Genomic DNA, 6768 nt, shown 5'->3' on the forward strand with positions numbered 1-6768 from the left:
TTGATGATACACTTGGGTTCTTTAAAAACAATTCAAAAAAGTATTGCTTTAGAATTCGTATCGCTCTATCGCATTTATGATCATTTTTTAAGATATTGAGAATATTGTTCATTCATTACAAATTTGTTATAAATTATGGTACCTCGCTTGAATACACAGTTTTCTAAATAACTGGATTGAGTTTTGATATAGAAGACAATTTTTTTGGACCGTTTGTGTTTTGTTAATTTTAGTGAAAGATATTCTATCATTTGATAAGCTGGAAGTTTCTTCGAAACTATTTTCAAAAAATGGTAAGTAATTTTTTATCTAAAAAATGTCTGATCTGTAAAATTTTGTTTTTAATTTTGAAATCGAGAGAACTATCATATTTCTTTCTATGAAAACAAGCTTTCACGCCCCAGCATAACTGTTTTTCGAGTGATCTTATTAGGAGGTTGTTATTAATTCCATTCAGGAGAACCGCAGAGTAATGAAGGTGGCTAATGACAAGTGTATTCAGAGTCGATTCTTTGTAATTATCTGATATTACCTCTCGTGAGGTATATAGGGTTTTATACCACATTCCATTTTACGTAGAATACTTTTCACTTCATCTTGATATGTTAAGTCTGAATCCATGGATACCCCCAAGTATTTGATTGATTCAGATTTACGAAAGCAACAGTTTCCTATTTTAAGTTTTAAATCAGTTGTATGGATAAGCTCTAGATTTTTTACAAAAAGTATTGAACTCTGTTTTTGATGCATTCGGCGTTGGATTATGCATTTTGTAATAATCAATATTTAAAATTAAGGCTTTTTCAAGGTCATTTTTAGCATTTAGCAAAACATGGTTGGACGTAAAAGTCATTGCGCCATCAGCATATTGTACTAGTTGACAATCATTTGATAATTTCAATCTTTGGTCGTTTATGTAAAGATTGAATAGTAGTGGCCCGAGTATTGTTCCTTGGGGCACACATTGATAAAATTGAATCCAATCTGATTCAGTGCCGTTAGCTTTTGTTTTCTGAAGACGAATAGACAAGTAGTCAAGTATCAACATTTGAGTACTGTGCTGAATCCTGATTCCTCTAGTTGCAATATCAAAATGTTGTGATTGACTGAATCAAATGCTTTAGATAGATCTGGTAGTACTGTTGTAACGTATTTATTTTGTTCAATTAGATATCTCTAATTTTGAGTGCTATAAACAAGGGCATCAATTGTTGATATTTTGGATCGAAAACCAAATTGTGCTCTGGAATTAACATTGTTTTTTAAAGAAATTCAACTACTTGATTTCTAAGTAGTCTCTCAAACATTTTGGAAAGTGAACTGGTTATTGATATAGGCCTGTAGGTCTCAGGGTGAGCTCGATCACCTTTTTTAAAAAGCGGTGTAAGAATGGCTTTTTTAAGGTCACTGGGAAATGTTTCTTTCAAAAAGCATTGAACAAATAGGTGAGGGGGTGCATTAAAACATCTTTGCCATCTTTGATATCCCAAGCGGATATCTCTGTGGGTCCAAGCCGCTTTGAAGTATTCAGTGTTTTTAGATGATGCAAAACCTCTTTCGATGTGACAAATCGAAAATTAAAAGTTTTTCTGTTATTTGTTCGAGTTGACTTTTGATAAGGTCTGGCTTTGCCGAAGTAGTGACCTAACTTGGAGAAACGATAATTTAATAAATTTACTTTTTGTTTGTTGTCAAACAGAATTTCGCCATAAGAGTTTTTTAGGCTAAAAATGTTGTTGTTAGAGACTGTTGTTTTTCGAGTATCATCAATGACACGCCATTTTTTCTGTCTCGATTCACTGTTCGTGAAGAGGTCTCTGATAGATTCTCCATTTGGAAAGGATATTTTGGTTTTATCATTTCATACAAATTTTTTCACTAAAGGTGCATGTTTTTGAATGATAGAAGACAAGATTGAATTGAATTGTGAATACATTTCTTCTGCACTTTCCATTTTGTAAACAGAGTTCCAATCACAAAGTTTTAGCTCAGATGTAAAATCTTTAATTGAGTAATTCGATTTGTCAAAAAACATTTTAATTATTGTTTTCCGTTTTTTTGTGATGCGCTCTTGTGTTATTATACCTACAGCTTGGTGGTCTGTTTTAATTTCCGAAATGAATGTGTGAGCACTTTGTATTTGGTAATTACCCTCCGTTATGATATAGTCGATGACGTTTTTTCCTCGTGTTGTTTCAGTGTTTACCACTTTCAGATCATACGGGATCAAAACTGTTTTTATATTATTTCGCTCTTTGTTGTTCAGATAGTTTATAATATAATCATTTATCAGGGTCACTCTTTTTTTGCTCACAGCGGCATCAATTTGGAGCGCCAAAGAATCCAAAAACTCATTATGGTCTTTTATTGGGGATGTAAGTGAGGTTTATGAGAAGCTTTTGAAGTCCGTGTGTAGTGTTGTTCTGTAATTCGACCCAAATTGATTCTGTGTGTTTGTCAGTTTCGGAAAAACTGTTTACTTTCTCTGGATTTAAATGATTTGGTATAAATAGCGATAGCCTTCCTCCTTTCATAATGTTCTTATTATGCTCTCTTTAATAGTGGAAGGCAGTATACTTCGCACTGTCAAATTCCCAGAGTTTGTGGTCGTTACCTTTTTGTAAGCCATGTTTCAATTAGGCCAATAATTGTGTTGTCTGAAACTTTTCTCAAAAGCTTTTTCAATTGTTCTTTTTATTAATGCTTTGACAATTTATGTGGACAAAGGAGAGAGAAATTGTGTGTTTGCTGTTTTCCGTAAAAAAAAATTCATAATTTTGTTCTAGTCCGGGGTTGGGGTGAACATCGCCACATTTTAATAGTTTCAGAGGATTAAAATTTTTAGCAAGTAAATATAACCCAAGTGTAGCAAGTAATACAAATCAAAAAATAGCAGAGCTTATCTTTGAGATAATTTTCTGGTGTCCTAAAGACTACCGGGAATTTTGCTGCTGCTGACGCAGGAGGACGCAAATGATAATGATGGCCAGCAAAAGCAGAACTCCCAGCGGCAAGATTGTTTTTCTCATTAGTATTGAATAAGATTAAGAAACAAAAAGCATTTGCTGACAATCTAAGTCTAGAGGAAACACAAAAAATGGGACGCAAGGTGTCAGTACGGGCTATATCTGCCGTAATTAGAATAGTTTTTAATATTTCTTTGGTCGTCAACATGGTTGTATGGTTTTGATCTCTGTTTATTGTCCCACACGTTAAAGTTGCAATGGTTGCTATATTGTTGGCTATGAGATAAATTTCCAAGTACTTAAGCTGCGTTCTGATCGTTTTGCTGTTGATAACTCTGGCTGGTTTTGTTTCCTTTCACAAAAGGTGGTTTATTATTGTCCCGTTTACTAGTAATGAGTCCATTTGAGAACTGTATAACTTCTGCTAAATTTTTTTTTGAGAAACGGTACACCTGTCCGAAAGTTGAGATGTACATTATCATGATAAAGCGAGTCGTAATTTCCAACATTTTGGATCATTGGGTTCATTTTCAATATCTTAATATTGTCGCTATTTCATCCATAAAGATTGTGAATCATTGAATTGAACTCGTCAATTCGACCGTTTTTAGTAGCCTTTTGGCTCAGGTTTGTCATTGGAATAACGTCGCATATAACAATTTGATCCGGGTTGAACTTTTCAAGGCATATGTTGACAAGTTTTTTGAAGGACTCAAAGACGTCTGCAGGTTTTCTGTCAAATTTTAAAATCTGTTTGTACCGTCCTGCAGAACTACTGAAAGCATTTTTCGTTCGCTAAATTTTTCAACAATATCAATTTTTTCTTTTATCGTTGACCCGCGGTACGGGGGAATAGCAATATCACTAGGAATCGTATTATCAGTTTGTAGTTTTGTCGAACCTTTGTAGTTATCTGATATTACCTCTCGTAATGTATATAGGGTTTTATACCACATGCCATTTTACGTAGTATACTTTTTACGTCATCTTGATATGTTAAGTCTGAATCTATGGGTACCCCCAAGTATTTGATTGATTCAGATTTACGAAAGCAACAGTTTTCTATTTTAAATTTTAAATCGGTTTTATGGATAAGCTCTAGATTTGTTACAAAAAGTAATGAACTCTGTTTTTGATGCATTCGGCGTTAGATTATGCATTTTGTAATAATCAATATTTAAAATTAAGGCTTTTTCAAGGTCGTTTTTGGCATTTAGCAAAACATGGTTGTACGCAAAAATCATTGCGTCATCAGCATATTGTACTAGTTGACAATCATTTGGTATTTTCAATCGTTGGTCGTTTATGTAAAGATTGAATAGTAGTGGACCGAGTATTGTTCCTTTGGGCCCACCTTGATAAAGTTGAATCCAATCTGATTCAAAGCCGTTAGCTTTTGTTTTCTGAAGACGAATAGACAAGTAGTCAAGTATCAACATTTGAGTACTTGTGCTGAATCCTGATTCCTCTATTTGCAATATCAAAATGTTGCGATTTACTGAATCAAATGCTTTAGATAGATCTGGTAGTGCTGTTGTAACGTATTTATTTTGTTCAATTAGATATCTCTAATTTTGAGTGCTATAAACAAGGGCATCAATTGTTGATATTTTGGATCGAAAACCAAGTTGTGTTCTGGAATGAACTTTGCTTTTTAATAGAAATTCAACTATTTGATCTCTATGTAGTCTCTCAAACATTTTTGAAAGTGAACAGGTTATTGATATAGGCTTGTAGGTCTCAGGGTGAGCTCGATCACCTTTTTTAAAAAGCGGTGTAGAAATGGCTTTTTTAAGGTCACTGGGAAATGTTTCTTTCAAAAAGCATTGAACAAATAGGTGAGGGGGTGCATTAAAACATCTTTGCCATCTTTGAGATCCCAAGCCGATATCTCTGTGGGTCTAAGCGGCTTTGAAGTATTCAGTGTTTTTAGATGATGCAAAACCTCTTTCGATGTGACAAATCGAAAATTAAAAGTTTTTCTGTTATTTGTTCGAGTTGACTTTTGATAAGGTCTGGCTTTGCCGAAGTAGTGACCTAACTTGGAGAAACGATAATTTAATAAATTTACTTTTTGTTTGTTGTCAAACAGAATTTCGCCAAAAGAGTTTTTTAGGCTGAAAATGTTGTTGTTAGAGACTGTTGTTTTTCGAGTATCATCAATGACACGCCATTTTTTCTGTCTCGATTCACTGTTCGTGAAGAGGTCTCTGATAGATTCTCCATTTGGAAAGGATATTTTGGTTTTATCATTTCATACAAATTTTTTCACTAAAGGTGCATGTTTTTGAATGATAGAAGACAAGATTGAATTGAATTGTGAATACATTTCTTCTGCACTTTCCATTTTGTAAACAGAGTTCCAATCACAAAGTTTTAGCTCAGATGTAAAATCTTTAATTGAGTAATTCGATTTGTCAAAAAACATTTTAATTATTGTTTTCCGTTTTTTTGTGATGCGCTCTTGTGTTATTATACCTACAGCTTGGTGGTCTGTTTTAATTTCCGAAATGAATGTGTGAGCACTTTGTATTTGGTAATTACCCTCCGTTATGATATAGTCGATGACGTTTTTTCCTCGTGTTGTTTCAGTGTTTACCACTTTCAGATCATACGGGATCAAAACTGTTTTTATATTATTTCGCTCTTTGTTGTTCAGATAGTTTATAATATAATCACTTATCAGAATCACTCTCTTTTTTTGCTCACAGCGGCATCAATTTGGAGCGCCAAAGAATCCAAAAACTCATTATGGTCTTTTATTGGGGATGTAAGTGAGGTTTATGAGAAGCTTTTGAAGTCCGTGTGTAGTGTTGTTCTGTAATTCGACCCAAATTGATTCTGTGTGTTTGTCAGTTTCGGAAAAACTGTTTACTTTCTGTGGATTTAAATGATTTGATATAAATAGCGATAGCCCTCCACCTTTCATAATGTTCTTATTCTGCTCTCTTTAATAGTGGAAGGCAGTATACTTCGTACTGTCAAATTCCCAGAGTTTGTGGTCGTTACCTTTTTGTAAGCCATGTTTCTGTTAGGCCAATAATTGTGTTGTCCGAAACTTTTCTCAAAAGCTTTTTCAATTGTTCTTTTTATTAATGCTTTGACAATTTGTGTGGACAAAGGAGAGAGAATTAGTGTGTTTGCTGTTTTCCGTAAAAAAATTTCATAATTTTGTTCTAGTCTGGGGTTGGGGTGAACATCGCCACATTTTAATAGTTTCAGAGGATTAAAATTTTTAGCGAGTAAATATAACCCAAGTGTAGCAAGTAATACAAATCAACAAATAGCAGAGCTCATCTTTGAGATAATTTTCAGGTGTCCTAAAGACTACCGGGAAATTTGCTGCTGCTGACGCAGGACGAATGATGGCCAGCAAAAGCAGAACTCCCAGCAACAAGATTGTTTTTCTCATTAGTATTCAATAAGATTAAATAACAAAAAGCATTTGCTGACAATCTAAGTTTAGTGGAAACACAAAAAATGGGAGGCAAGGTGTCAGTATGGGCTATATCTGCCGTAATTAGAATAGTTTCAAATGTTTCCTTGGTCGACAACATAGTTGTATGGTTTTGATCTCTGTTGATAGTCCCACACGTTAAAGTTGAAATGGTTGCTATATTGTTGGTTATGAGATAAAGTTCCGAGTACTTGTGCTGCGTTCTGATAGTTTTGCTGTCAATTACTCTGGCTGGTTTTGTTTCCTTTCACAAAAGGTGGTTTATTATTGTCCCGTTTACTAGTAATGAGTCCATTTGAGAACTGTATAACTTCTGCTAAATTTTTTTTTTTGAGAAACGGTACA

This window comes from Convolutriloba macropyga, chromosome 9 (genome assembly GCF_964194025.1).
Source record: "Convolutriloba macropyga chromosome 9, txConMacr16.3, whole genome shotgun sequence".
Lineage (NCBI taxonomy): Eukaryota > Metazoa > Xenacoelomorpha > Acoela > Convolutidae > Convolutriloba > Convolutriloba macropyga.